General features: G+C 35.6%; 1 pseudogene; it reads left to right on the forward strand.

The window, feature by feature from the left end:
• Nucleotides 1-361: 361 nt before the first annotated feature.
• LOC147409920 (uncharacterized) lies at nt 362-14,422 on the forward strand (annotated as a pseudogene).
• Nucleotides 14,423-14,449: the final 27 nt, after the last annotated feature.

Raw genomic sequence — 14,449 nt, forward strand, 5'->3', positions numbered from 1 at the left:
AGAAAAAGGCGAAGGAGCATGTACGTCTGAAAGGACAGCTTGAGCCTAGTTGAAGCATCGCGAGATTGGGGGTGATGCAGAAAGCATCAGGACACGTTGACAGGTACAGATGAAAAACAATCCATCAAGGTTGTCAGAGAAGATTTGGAGCGACGTCGTATTGAATGCGTCGATTCAAAAATAACAGATGCAATTATGAAAGATCAAGGAAGCCAATCAGAAAGCAGAATTATGTCTCGAGGAGATGAAAAGACTTTACGCCTCCTTGAGATGGGGTAATTGTAGAGGGAAATAAGTGCATGATAATCTAAGCCGTACACATGTCCGAATCAGCTAAGTAGTACCAAGTGCAAAACAGTATATGGCGTGCAGCCCTGTAAGCAGGGCAGGGACCTCCCTAGTTTGGTTGGCAAGGCAACATACCAATAAGCTAGACCAGGCCTGCCAAGCAGGGCGGCCAGGTCATAGAAAAATTATAAAACTGTTGCGTACACGTCAATCCCGGAGATCACGGAAGAGATCTCTGCAAGTAAGTCTAATCGATCCAAAAGATCCCGATTAGGTAAACAACTCTACAGAGTTAGTAGAAATCCCATGATTACAACTTATAGATGAGGAAACCCTATGGGTAGTTAGGGGGATAAATAGCACAATAAACACTATTGAGAGGGATCTTTTCGGAGAAATTAGAATCTAATCAGTACTAAGAACGATTTCCTCGGCTTCTCTAACTTGAGCTTCGAAGTGATTTTGGCAGGTACCATGCCGCTGCAAGGAGGGAGGTGCTAAGAACAACTTTGTATTAGTGCGGTCAGATTCATCATAGTCGTTTACCGAATTCCGACCACATAGACATTATCTGAATGTTATGTTATATTAAAGTTTATATTATTTAAGCTGTTCAATTTGATTATTCGTTGCATCTGTGACTAGTTGTTATAATGGCATTTATCCTGCTGCACAACTCCTCTGTTACTCATCCTACCATTTACCCTTTAAGATTTTTCAATTGTTGAGGATCTTGTTTATGAAGAGTCATTTGAGGAGGTCCCTAGGGAGTAATTTGTTGATATCTTGTCGTTGCCGTCATTTTGAGGATTGTCATAGGATTTTAACGATTGTTATGATTATATATGAGAGATATGTATTAGTTTGGGAACTTTGTAATTTAATGTATTTATGAGATTGAGGATTTTGGATCATGATTATGTTTGATAATAACTTCTACTTAATCTGATTTTTTTATATTAGTCATTTTTCTGCTGCATTATATTTGTTTAAACAGGAATTTTATTGTCTATTGTTATGCATAGAAGGAGTGGTTTGTTTATCATACCTTGAGACTCTAACAAAAGAATCCTTGGGATTTGTGTTGGGATTTTGGGGTGTGACAGTTGAACACTAGGAAAGAGGGCAAAATCATGTCAAGAGTATGCAATTGAATCAAACCAAAACTATAAACTATTTTGAGGATTTAATGTCACCAAAAGAAAATCAAATATTGTTGGAAAATAAACCAATAGAAAAAAATAATAATAATAAGGCTAAAATTATAGAGGGAAACACCATTAGAGAAATTCCACCTAGAGCAAACTATCTTACCAAAATCAAGTTTCTAACCTCTTTGGTAACTCAATCATAAGGGATTGGTGTTTGCTCCTTAGATTAAAAGATTTAGCAATAGGAAATTAAATTAAACAAGCTAAATTAGAGTTCCTCCACTTACTAATGTGTGAAATTCTTGTAACTAAATATCTAATTTAAGCATGCATCATCTTGAATTTATCTAAGTATAAGGTATCTAATTCTAACATAAACCATGTAAGAGTTCAATTCTAGCCTTAATCTATAAAAACGGACAAGCCTTGAAGTGAACTCATATTCATTAAAACAATAAAAGATGAGAGAAAACTAAATTACAGCAACATCATTTTGCTCTGGGCTTTCCACTCTCCAAAGGAGGGGAGAGTTAGCCTAAGATCATAGCAAGGAAACATGAGAAAGTCATTAAACAAAATACGTGTATTCATTATGAACGAAAGATACACTCTCTGGTTATCTCTTTCTCACAAAATTATAGAAACTTGGAAAAGGAAAATCAAAACTAAAAATGAAAATAAAAAAGAAAAAGACAAGGGCCTTAGGTTAAATGAAGACGGACCCTTTCCACATTGGGGAGGGTTCTATTTATAGATATTCAAGGTTCTGGAAAGATCCTTTTCTAGCCATTGAAAGTGTCTTGATACCTTTTACATAAGTAAAAAATATTGGAGATGGAGAGATTTTTTGCAAATTAGAGAATCTCCACTTAGTTTAAGTCTAGGAACCAAAAATTATTCCAATATGGAATCAAATTAATTTACCACTAAGAAAAATATAAGCAAAGGAACAAGTTTCAAATTTCAAAAGGTGTTAGGCATTAAAGCCATCCGACTGAGGTGATCAGTCTCTATTACGATCCAAGAAAATCCTAAGGTCAAGATAAATACATGGGTCAATCTCATTTTCTATGGTCAAAATTGGGGAGACCTGATCATCATCACCACTTTATTTCTAGTTGACTAATCAAATGGTATGGTTATAATTTTCCAAATTAAAATTTAACATCCCTTTCAATATTGTAGACACCCCAATTTGCACGAACCCATAGGAAAATCCAAATTTTCTCGAATTAATTTCGATTTAGAACTCAAGTTCTTCGACGGACCCACATTGCTATTTTGCATCATTTTCATGCATACATGCATCATCTCATATCATTGCATGCCCATGCCTTGTCCCTAATCCACTTAAACCTATGCCCATCACCCAAACCCAAATCCAAATTCATATCCCAAATCCAAATCCAAGTCCATGTCCTAACCCAAAACCAAGTCCATCCTAAGCCCAAACCCAAGTCCACATCCCTAACCCAAAACCAAGTCCATCCTAAGCCCAAATCCAAGTCCATATCCCAAACCCAAACCCAAGTCTATTCTCTCACCCCTTATATGATGACACATGTTGATACCTCATAAGCCCCCAATACCCAATGCATCATCTAATTTGAGGGTCAACTTTCCCTTTGTGAAAACTCAAGAATGCCCTTCTCAAAAGGTTTAGTCAAACCAAAAAGGTTGTTTGGTCTTTGGTAATAATCCATAAAGATGAGGGAACTTCCCATTATACCCTCAAAAGGTGGGAATCTTCAAGTACATACATGGAGTTCTCCCATTGGTCCATTTCAAAATTATACTTCTACCCTTACTTTATTTGTTATTTACAAATGAACCAAAGTCTACTTTTCACCTACCACTTCACCTTTACACATGTCATCCTCCTATTCACCCTCCCAAATGTGCTTTTGTTTTCCCATCGGTCTATTTCAAAACTACACTTCCACCCTTGCTTTATGAGTTATTTACAAATAAACCAAGATCTACTTTTTACCTACCACTCCACCTTTACACATGTCACTCCCCCATTCACCCTCCCAAAAGTACTTTTATTCTCTCACCTCTATTTACCAAAAAACCAAGGATCAAAGCATGCTTTTAGGGTTTCTTCACAAATGTCATCTTTACCCCCATACAAATGAAAATTTCAAAAAGAAATAACCTAAATCTCATGTCCATTTTCTTCATTTTTAGGGTTGGACCACTTTATCCCCAAAAGTCTTCCAAAAACTCTATAAATACCCTCAATTTCCATGAACAACTCATGCTCTCAAGCCCCCATCTCTCAACCTAAAACTCTACCCAAATTTCTACTCACTCTCTCATATTCTAAACTTCAACTCACTCAACCCTCAATCATCTCACTCAACTCTCAAGTCTACCTCTCAAGGTTCAAGACCACCAAGGGACAAGGTGGGGTTAAGATGTAGTTTATTTAGTTTTAGCTTGCATCTTCTTCTCCTAACCTTCTACTTTAATTTCTTTTTCTAGAAATCTTTTAGGATGTAATGTACACCCTCTCCCATCCCCGGTAGATTGGACTAAGGTTTGATCGAAAGGATGGGAGTTGAAGCCCTTTTAACATTAATCTCATGCATCATATTGTACACAATGCACACACTCACTTATGCATGGCCATGATGAAGAAATGTGTCACCCTCTTGATGGGGTGAAACACTAAGTTTCTAGCCATGCATACATGCATCATGGTTGTGGCCTCCAGGGAACTCCATCATGGGGTCTCTCTAAGAGCTTAAACCAACATTCATTTCATAAATACAATGTGGCTACATGGGTCATTCTCTTCTATAGAATGCCCCTTAATGTCACTTTGAAATCAAAACCCTTTTGTTAAGGGAACATTCCACTCAATGCACACACCACTCTTATCATACATTCTCATGCATTTTAATATTTGTTTCCTTGAGTTTTCACAAAATAAAATGGCCAAGCAAGGTAACCACCTTTGGTGGAGAGGATGGGGTGCCTAACACCTTCCCCATCCTCTAATCGGACCTCCTTACCTAGATCTTAGGTAGACCTTGCCCTTTCCAACATATGAGAGTCACTACAATGCCATGGAAAAAATGATTTTCAAAATAATCAATTCGGGTGCCCATTCACACCCATTTCCAAAAAAGAATGGTGGCGACTCCAAACAATGTAGTATTGAGGTTCATTGTGAACATTTCATGTCTACAAATATCATATTGTGAAATTTAGAAAAACCCATGATTTTCAATCAATTTAAAAATTAATTCCAATGTATGCAAGAATTGGTGAGTCAACTCATTGGACAAATCATCGGAATTCATCTTTAAACCTATGAGCACAAAATTCGGTGAGTCAACTCAATGCCGCACTTTAAAAATAAAACAATTTTGAAACCTTTCAATGCACAAAAATCAATGAGTTGACGTGTGCCAAATTTTTTTAAAAAGAAGATTAATTTAAGTGTCACGATGAAAAAAATCAGTGAGTCACATCAGTCTGATCTTATGAAAAAAATTCATATTAAATTGATTCCAAACACCCAAAATTAGTAAGTTGAATTGGCCTTGATCATAGAAAAAATTTCTCTTTTGAAACCAAGTTACCCAAAAAATTAGTGAGTTAATTCGCCCAATTTTAATAAAGAAAGAAAATTAATTTAGATCAACCCCAGTTTGACCACGAATTAATAGTTTTAGCAAAGAGAAATCTAACTGTAATGCCATCGTCGAGAAAATTTCGTCACCACTCAAGCCTACGCATTAAACTCAACCATGTTAAATCGTGTGTTTGTTTTGAATTCATATATCGTGATCATGGCTGAGTCAAGGATTTCACATGAAATCATAAGAATGAAGTCCAAACAACCTGCACAACGAGTAAATCCATTAGCCATAATGACTAAAAAATTCTAATAGACTGAACTTAAGGAGAGGGGAGGTGGTGTTGTGGAATTCCTTCGAAATTAAAAAAAAAACTTGCATTACTCTTCTTTTTATTCAAATTGAATTCTCCTAAGAGTAGGTTGACTATGGAGATGATCGAACGAAGGCATGTGGCTGAGTGTGTTTTTCTTTTTTCCAACTTGGCTGCTACTATTTATAGAGATGCTGTAGCTGAATGGGAAATTGAGAGATGGCTTGGGTCATACTTAGGATGAGATGGAGAAAAACCAGAGAGTACTGCTGATATAATAAGGTGAAGTCGAGAGACAAAAGGAAGAATGTAGGGGCTATTATGATTGAGAAGTGAGGGTGTGCATGGGGTTGGCTGAATGAGAAAGAGAGAGTGAGATGAAAGGGACTAAAAGGGCTGAAACAGAGAGAGAGAAAGAGAAAAAGGTGGAGGCTTCTATGTGGGCTTAATCGAGAGGTGGCGTTGTATGGGGGTGTGGATAAAGAAGAAGATTATTAGTCAAAAGATAGGGAGATGGTGATCTGAAACTCGATCCTATTAGTAAAATTTTTAATTCCATTCCTCTTCCCCATTCTCTGCATTGTCTAATTTTAATTCCTTTCCTCTATTTGTGGTTTTCATATTTCAGGAGAACTTTTTTAATTGTAGTCTACTAATATACATCATGTGTGTTAGAGTAATTTTTTTTTGTTTTTTTTTTCGGTTACTAGTACTTTCATTTTGATTTGTTATGACCAACCTAACCTACTTTAACATCTATCTTTCATGGTTTTTAAACTCGGTATTACATCTCGTCTCATTCAGTTCCGATATCGAGTTGACTCAGATGATACGTCTCGTCTCGTTCATGTTGTCTCATTCAACATTGAGACAATGGTTTTTAACCATTTAAAAAATCTGAAAATTTCTGAAAAAATTCATAAATAATTCCTATAAAAAAATGAATCCAAAAAAATATAAAATTAAAAAAAAAAAAACGATTTGGGAGTAAAAGAATTGAGGGCTGAGGCTTTAACTCGTTTGTATTAATTAACTCGGACGAGATTTTGAAAATCTCGTCCGATATATCTCGTTTAACTCGCAAGTTAAACCATTACTGCGCTGTCTCGTTCGTATCGTCTGAGATAATTGAAAATATCATCCGAGACAACTTGCATATCTCACGATACGCGATCGTCTCATAACACTTTGTGAGTTGGTCTCGTTGGGCTCCGATACCAAATTAACTTGGGCAATACGTCTCGGTCTCGAACGAGTTTAAAAACCATGCTCTCTTTTTTATCAAAACGATGAAAATCTCGGAGTACAATCATCTTGAGACACTCTATTCTGTTTGGTTGATAAAATTCTTCAAGGGATATTATTTTTTCTATCGGAGTACCCTTGCCCTCATACATTATGCGTATTTCATTTAGTTTGCATCACGCTTGTTGAAATTCTCAGGGAGGAAAGAAGGGTTGGAAAATGTTGGTGTTGGTGGCAGTGATTGGAAACACTAGGTCAGAAGGAAACCTCATGTGGTCAAAAGGTGTATAAGAAAGGGAATTCTTGATTGTTTAAGGGGTCTTTGTTTGGCAGTAGATCTCTGGAAGTCGTGATCTCTTGCTAATGAACCCGGGAGTTTATGAGGTACCATTTTTTTAAGACACTCATCTCATTAGATGATCTGTCCTGAAAAAATTTCTAGCTTGTTATGTTGTATTTCTTTATTTCATTATTTTTCTTGATACTTTACATTGCTTGTGAATGTCGCATGCTTGATATTGTTTTGTGGTTGAATTCTTCATAAGAAAATAATAACCATCCTAAAAATTTAGGGTTGGTTTAAAGCGATTCTAAGCTTCTAACAAACATGATTATTTCCACTATTTATATTTACACGAACCTTTTCATTTTGGAAAACTAGGAAGCTAAGTAATTTTTTTTTTTATCAATAAACATATTTTTAATGAGATTAGTAACTTGGTGATGGCGGGTATTGAACCCAGGTCTATGGTATCATCACTTATATAGACTTTACCAACTAAGCTAGCTAACACCTTCAAGCTGAGAGTTCTATATCTCATATGGGTCATAAACTTTTGTCCTTGTTGACAACATGGCACTATTTATCCAGTTATGCGATATTCCTTGAATATTTAATATGCTCCAACTACTACAAGTTTTCACGAAGTTAATTTGCTTTGTATATAGATTTAATGTTTTTATCACTTTAAGTTAGAACTTTCTTATTTTATGATGCAAGTTTTAATGTGTATTTATTTGTGCGTGAGTGTGTGTGTGTGAGGGGGGAGATGTCCCTATGAGTGTCAAACTATCTAAACATAGTTTTCACGTTCCCTATGAATGTGTGAGATATGGCCAACACTATTACTAAATAGATGGTGGTCTTCCATATAAATGTGCAAAAACACGATAGCAGCACAGATTCACCAAACATTATAAGCACTGAGTTGGGGGTTCAAAATTTCAATCCAAAATGGTTAAGTTGATACACTTAGGAATAAAGATAATTATATTCCAGTAAGCATTTAAGTCCACCTAAATTGTGTCTCAAATTCCTTCCTGGTCAATTAAAACAAAAATAAATTCTCTTATACTTTTGGTGACAACACTTCATAAACTAACGCCACTTGGCTCCTACTGTAGTCTTGATCTCTTCTTAAAAACTAACACTCTCTTCTTACTAACCTCGATTTCTTGTTTACTTAGGGCCTGATTGATTCAGTTGCCAGAATCTACTATCAGCTTCTGCTGTCAGAATCTGCTGTTAGAATCTGAAACACTGAAAAATTTGCTTGATAGAGCTTTTTAAAAGTGTTGTGCTGTCAGAATCTGATAATTACTGCTTGATACAACTTCAAGAATTTACTGTTTTAGGATAAAATGACCAAAATACCCTTAAGGTTGATAATGCACCCAGAATACATTAAAAATTACCAGAATACCCCTATAATTATATAATTACACTAAATATATATAAATATAATAAAATTATATAAAAATTAAAATAATTATTATTTTAATTTTAAAATGTCTAAAAATTATAGAAAAATTTATAATTCTATAGAAATTTCGGTAACATCTCCTCTTAAAAATGGACATATGAAATTTTCCTGATAAACAAAATTCCTGCATAATACGCAATCCAAAATTCACACTAAACAAAGCATTTAAAAATCTCTCCAATATCAAATTTATGATTCTTAGTATAAAGGTTGAGTCGTAAAGGACAAAGCCACATCAAAATGTTTTGAGGCGACATGAGCCCATGTTGGACGCTGTTATATAACGTTTCCAGCGGCCAAATTGGGCTTATAATACTAGAAGAAAAGAATTTTTTTTCACCACAATTGAAATATGGTTGGGCAGTTATCTATGATTACAACAATGAAAAATGAATCAAGAAAGGCCAATAATAATATAAAAAAAAAGAATTAAAAGAAGCAAATACAACAATCAACTTATTATTAAGATGTGTCAACCGTATACATGAAAAAATGGGTTCAAAGTAGAGAAGAATATTTGGGTCCTTAGTCCTTAGTCCCCACTCATGTTTAACTGTATACATGTTTAACAATTCTAATTAGAATGGTTACAAAACAGCCCCTAAAACTCTTAAAATCCCTACGCTCCATTAACTCCAAAAACAATTACTCATGACTCTAATATACAGCTCAAGAACAACATAAACATAGAAATTAAATCCCTTGTGAAAATTATATTCCTTCCGAAAACTAATTTACTAATTCATCTAAAATTGCTTCCTCTAACAATCATTATAAACATGCACATAGCCAAAGGAATGTCAACCCATTCATTCTACTCATCTAATCCCTTGCACATCTACAATTCAAGAGGCCACCCTATATATCGTTTGAGTTGTTCCACCAACTATGCAAAGTGAAAACTACATATTGAGACCTTTGTCACGCAAACAACTACTTCAACAACGCCTGAGTAACACCTTTCAATCACAAATATGTTTTTTCACCCCACTAACCATCTTTATAAATAAATAAAAATACAAACCACTCCTTAACATCTAAGGTGGAATCTAAGCATACACGTTCATAGTATAGGCACGCGTTCATAGTATATATATAAAAAAAAAAAGTATGGCTATACCCATAAATATATGCACGCATTCGAAACACACTGTGACAAGCAAAAATACCATTAAAAAGTGCTCCCATATGATATGTCTATATACTTGATCATATAGGGCATATCTATATACTATATCAAAGAAACATAATTTAAATCTTGAACATTTTAATTGCTCATAAATAGCCCTAAAAATGAATGCAAAAACATCCACAATTTGGAATGGAAGAATATTTGGGTACACCCGATCAATTGGAATGGTGAATAAAAATAAACAACAAAAATATACAACAATTTCTAACCCAATCAATTGGTGAATATTAATTTTTTCTATTATAATTTTTTAATAAAAATCTAATAAAATATTGAAAATTAGAAAAACCCTAACAGAAATTTTTCTGTTAATCGAACATTGAAGTTGGAATTTCGTAAAAAATCGAAATCCATGACACACACACATAGAGAGAGAGAGAGAGAGAGAGCTCACAGGTCTTCTTAGAAGCTACTGTGCGAATGAATCGAAAGCCGTCGATCGGAAAAGGGGCAAACGGAGAGATTGAGTTCGCTTGGACTTCGAATCGTCGTCGTCAATGGCGTTGATTGGACTCGGAGTCTTCAATGGCGTCTAAACGCAACTGCTGTGCGTGCTTGCTGTGCAGGTGAGAGACCTAACGATTAGTAGATCTTAGTTGCAGAGAGAGTGATGGGTTACGATCGGATTTCAAGGTCGTCGGTTTAACCAAGACAATGTCTTCGTCGTCGCCGTCGTCGTCGATGGGTTACATTCGGAAAACTGGTCGGCATCGTCGAGGTGGGTCGCCGGTAGCTATCGAAATCGATGAGAGAGAGAGAGAGACTGATGAAGATGAAAACAGTCGAAGTTTTAATCGCGGACTGAGTGTGTAAATTCGATAAATGAAGAAGGGTAAATTTGTCATTTCACTCAAATGTGCGAAGCGGCTCACATGCGCTTTTCAAAACACCATTTTTTTTTTTCATATTTGCGTTTACAATTTCAAAACGCCGCGTTTAGAAGCGATATCAAGCACGCGAAATTTCGTAAAATTCAGCTTTTTAACGCAAACGCCGGTAAAGCCGCGTTTAGAAACGCAATCAATCGGCCCCTTAATGTCCTGATATGTGTTGCTTGTGCTGCAGCAACTAGTGATATATGAGACATCGGCTGCAGAACTGGACATAATTCGAGATATTTCTTGTACTTTCCCTTCGCATGTTTTCTTTCAGCAGAGACATGGACTTGGACAAAGGTCCCTCTACAATGTTCTAAAGGCATATTCTGTGTACAACAGAGATGTTGGATATGTTCAGGTATGACCCATTTTGTATCACATTCTTACATCTTGACTTACACTAGTTATGGTTCGTATTAGAGATCTATTGATTTTAAGTTTTTAGAGTACCATTTAATAGCTCTTTGAAATGCAGGGAATGGGATTTTTAGCAAGTCTTTTGCTTCTTTAAATGAGCGAGGAAGACGCATTTTGGCTATTGGTTGCTTTGTTAAAGGAGCTGTTCAGGCTCCAATGGAGGGATTGTATTTGGTAATCTTTCCATTTCAAGATGTGGATTTCATTCTTAGAATATAAACTTACAGTTACATGTAGACTACAATTTCTTGCATTTCAATATTGAAAAATGCTGATTATGTACTCAGTAATATTCTGTGGGGGAAAACATGAAGCATGCTTGTTGTCTATTTAGATCTTTTGGATGGTAATTGGCAATCTAAGAAGTCATATATTCGTTGGAATCCTCACGATTGGATTACAACTTTGACATTGGTATGTTATATGCCGCAATAGAAGCCAAGTTCCTGTGAAGCTATAGAATCACGTTTGATTCAAAATGAGTATGGTGTACGTACTCCTTTCGTCTTCAAAATCAAATTAGGCTGTGAAATGGAAGAATTGATTATCGCTTGCACAAAAGAAGACCTCCACTCACCTGATGGAGGAGCTACAACTTCTATGTAACAAGGGCACTCCATCAAGAATTTGTTGTGTGGAATATTGAGTGGTATTGATGTGTCGAACACATGCCAACACACTTCTTCAAAATGTCTTAATTTGTTCAATATTTATATTGCATACATGATTCTAATATATAGTAGCTTACTAAAATACTTTATTTCTCTATTATGTAATGAAATTATTTTGAGAGCCTTACGTACTGGAATTCAATAAAAGTAACTTATTGTCATCAAAACCTTATCCCAAAAATTTGCGAAATAACCCACGAATTATTACAATAGGCTCCCTCTTTTATTTTGCTTCTCTGACTGGTAACTTTATGCTTGTGGAGTAGGCGGGTTTGCCACTTGTACAACAATACCTCTTTCAATTTGAGCAATTGGTGCGACAGAATTTGCCGAAGCTGGGAGAGCATTTTTCCCAAGAAATGATAAACCCAAGCCTGTATGCTAGCCAGTGGTTCATAACCGTTTGCTCTTACTCCTTCCCTTTTCATTTGGCTCTTTGAATCTGGGATGTCTTTCTCTACGAGATCAGTTATCTAAAATTTCGAATTATGTACGTTTTCCATATTCTCTAGCTTTATCTTTTAAGCACTATTCTATGGATTAAACATACGGAGTAGTTTCTTTCTTGGCTTAAGCATCCTTTTTATATCTGTCTCAATGCTAGATAAATTTTTTTTCAGGGTGTTAAGATTGTATTTCAGGTTGGGTTGGCCCTAATGAAATATTGCCATGATGATTTAGTGAGTATGATGGTGCTAGACAGTCCTTTTATACTTAAAATACTACTATCATATTCTGATTATTTAAAGGTCTTGATCAGGTAAAATTACCCTTCAAGAAGCTCATACATGCTTTACGAAACTTCCCTGAGGACGCTGTGAACCCAGATACACTACTACCGATGGCTTTCTCAATCAAGGTCAACTTCTTTTCCTATGTCATTCTTTGATACTAATTCATATTAACAATGTAACTTTTTTTTGTTTTTTTTTTTTTTGATAAATATGAGAGATTATATTGAAAACTGAAGAAAAGAAAAGAGGCTAAGGTAGCCCACAATATAGAAGAAAAAAAACGAAAAGAAAAGAATAGAAAAACGAACAGAGGGCCCGAAGCCAAGGCTAAAAAACCCCAAACCCAACTACTAAGTACACAAAGAATCTCATCTAAACACGAAGTCCGCAAGAGAAGCACCCTCGAAATCCTTGCTTAAGTTGCTCCAAAAATACAACCACCTCAAGATCTCTAGAATTACTGCATGGGAAGGATTCTCTCTTTCCATGAAACACCTTTTTATTCCTTTCTTTCCAAAGACCCCAACCGATGGCAAAAGGAAGGATAGCCCAAAGATATAGTTTTTTCTTGGAAAAGACGAACTCACTCTACCATAAGTGAAAATAACAAATGAGGGAAGACCCAATCCACCTGGAGAAGAGACAAGAAATGCATCCAGATTGCAAACAAGAATGGACAATGAATAAGAATATAATCAACAGATTCCCCATCTCTCTTACAAAGGGAGCAAAAATTAGGAACACACCAACCACACAAAATCAGATTGTCCCATACTTTGACCCATTCTCTTCTGCCCTCCTCATCATCACCAACAAGATTGGAATTAAGAAGATATAGGAGAGAAGCCACCTTAGTTATTTCCTAGTCGTTGAAGTTTCTCCTAAAGCCCAAATCCCAAGATTGAGTATTACCCTTGCGAATCAAACAATCCTGCACTGTACAGGATTAGTTTAAGACTTGAGATTTCATGATGGTTAAACTTTTATGTGATATTTTGATAATTGCTTATCACCGAGTTTCCTCCCATTATTTTCTCCTGACAAGCAAGTATTTACTAAAGCAAATAGTCTTAGTTTACTGAAAAGATGACTTCTGTCTAAAAATGCTCCATGATCCACTTTTCTAGAATCCCTATCACCAGTTTGATGTCTTTCTTTTCATCTCTATAAACGCATCTCACATTGGGAAACCCGGGATTACCATTTGATCTTTATTTGAAATTACATTTAGGAGTATCTTTCTATGAATCAGATAGTTTTCCAGTAACAATAGCTAATGCTAACAGAAAATTGGTATGCTTTTTTAGTAGAGAAGCCTAGAAATATGCTTGAGCTCTGTAGATGGCAAATATGCCAAAATGCTACTATTTTCACTCTACAGAGCATGCTATTAAAGGCTTAAAATCTTGTTCGATGCAATGTTTTAGTCGAGAAAAAACAAAATGGTAAACTGGAATGTTCGTTTAAAACATATCTATGTATTTGTGCATGTAGACATGCATGTGCAGTAGATAGGATGAATTTTTTGTGGCTTGTAGTAGGCTTCCTCAATGACCTTAACACATCAAAGATGTACATGAAAATCTGTTATGTGAGTATCATGACCGCGAAAGAACTTTCATACTACGTTTATTGGAGAAGCTGAAACATATCTGGTTTCATTTCTAATCCAAATGAATATGCCACCAATCATCTGGAAAATTTCTGTTGATGACTGCCATGAAAAACTAATGGACTCGTCCATGATTTGAATCCATGTTTTATGGTTTTTTGTTTTCTTAAACAATGATATCACTAACCCAGGAAGAGTATACCTCAAGAATGTTATTAGTTCTTCAATGGCTTATTCTCGACTTTTGCATTATAATTTTTCAATTTGGTCAACTAATAGGTTTCCAAACATTTGGAGGAGTTCAAGCAAGAGTATGAGAAGAGAAATGGGAAACAAGTTCAACCTGCAGAATCAAATGGGAAGCAACTCCAGGACAGTAAGCTGAAGCAGACATCGGGCAAGCATTGAAGGTGCTTTTTCAAGAAGATATCATCGTTTGATGAGGAATCCAAACGGTGAAATGGGCTGGTAGAGATTTTGTTTAGAGTCTACACATCTTGTGATAAGGAGGAATCCCCCTGCATGAAAAGTCTTTTACTATTTTTCTGTATTTGGGATTAAAGATCATACATAGTTAATTAATGATTACCAAGTC

The sequence above is a fragment of the Akebia trifoliata genome, chromosome 2 (assembly GCF_017979445.1).
Source record: "Akebia trifoliata isolate Shusen 1 chromosome 2, ASM1797944v1, whole genome shotgun sequence".
NCBI classification, from domain to species: Eukaryota; Viridiplantae; Streptophyta; class Magnoliopsida; order Ranunculales; family Lardizabalaceae; genus Akebia; species Akebia trifoliata.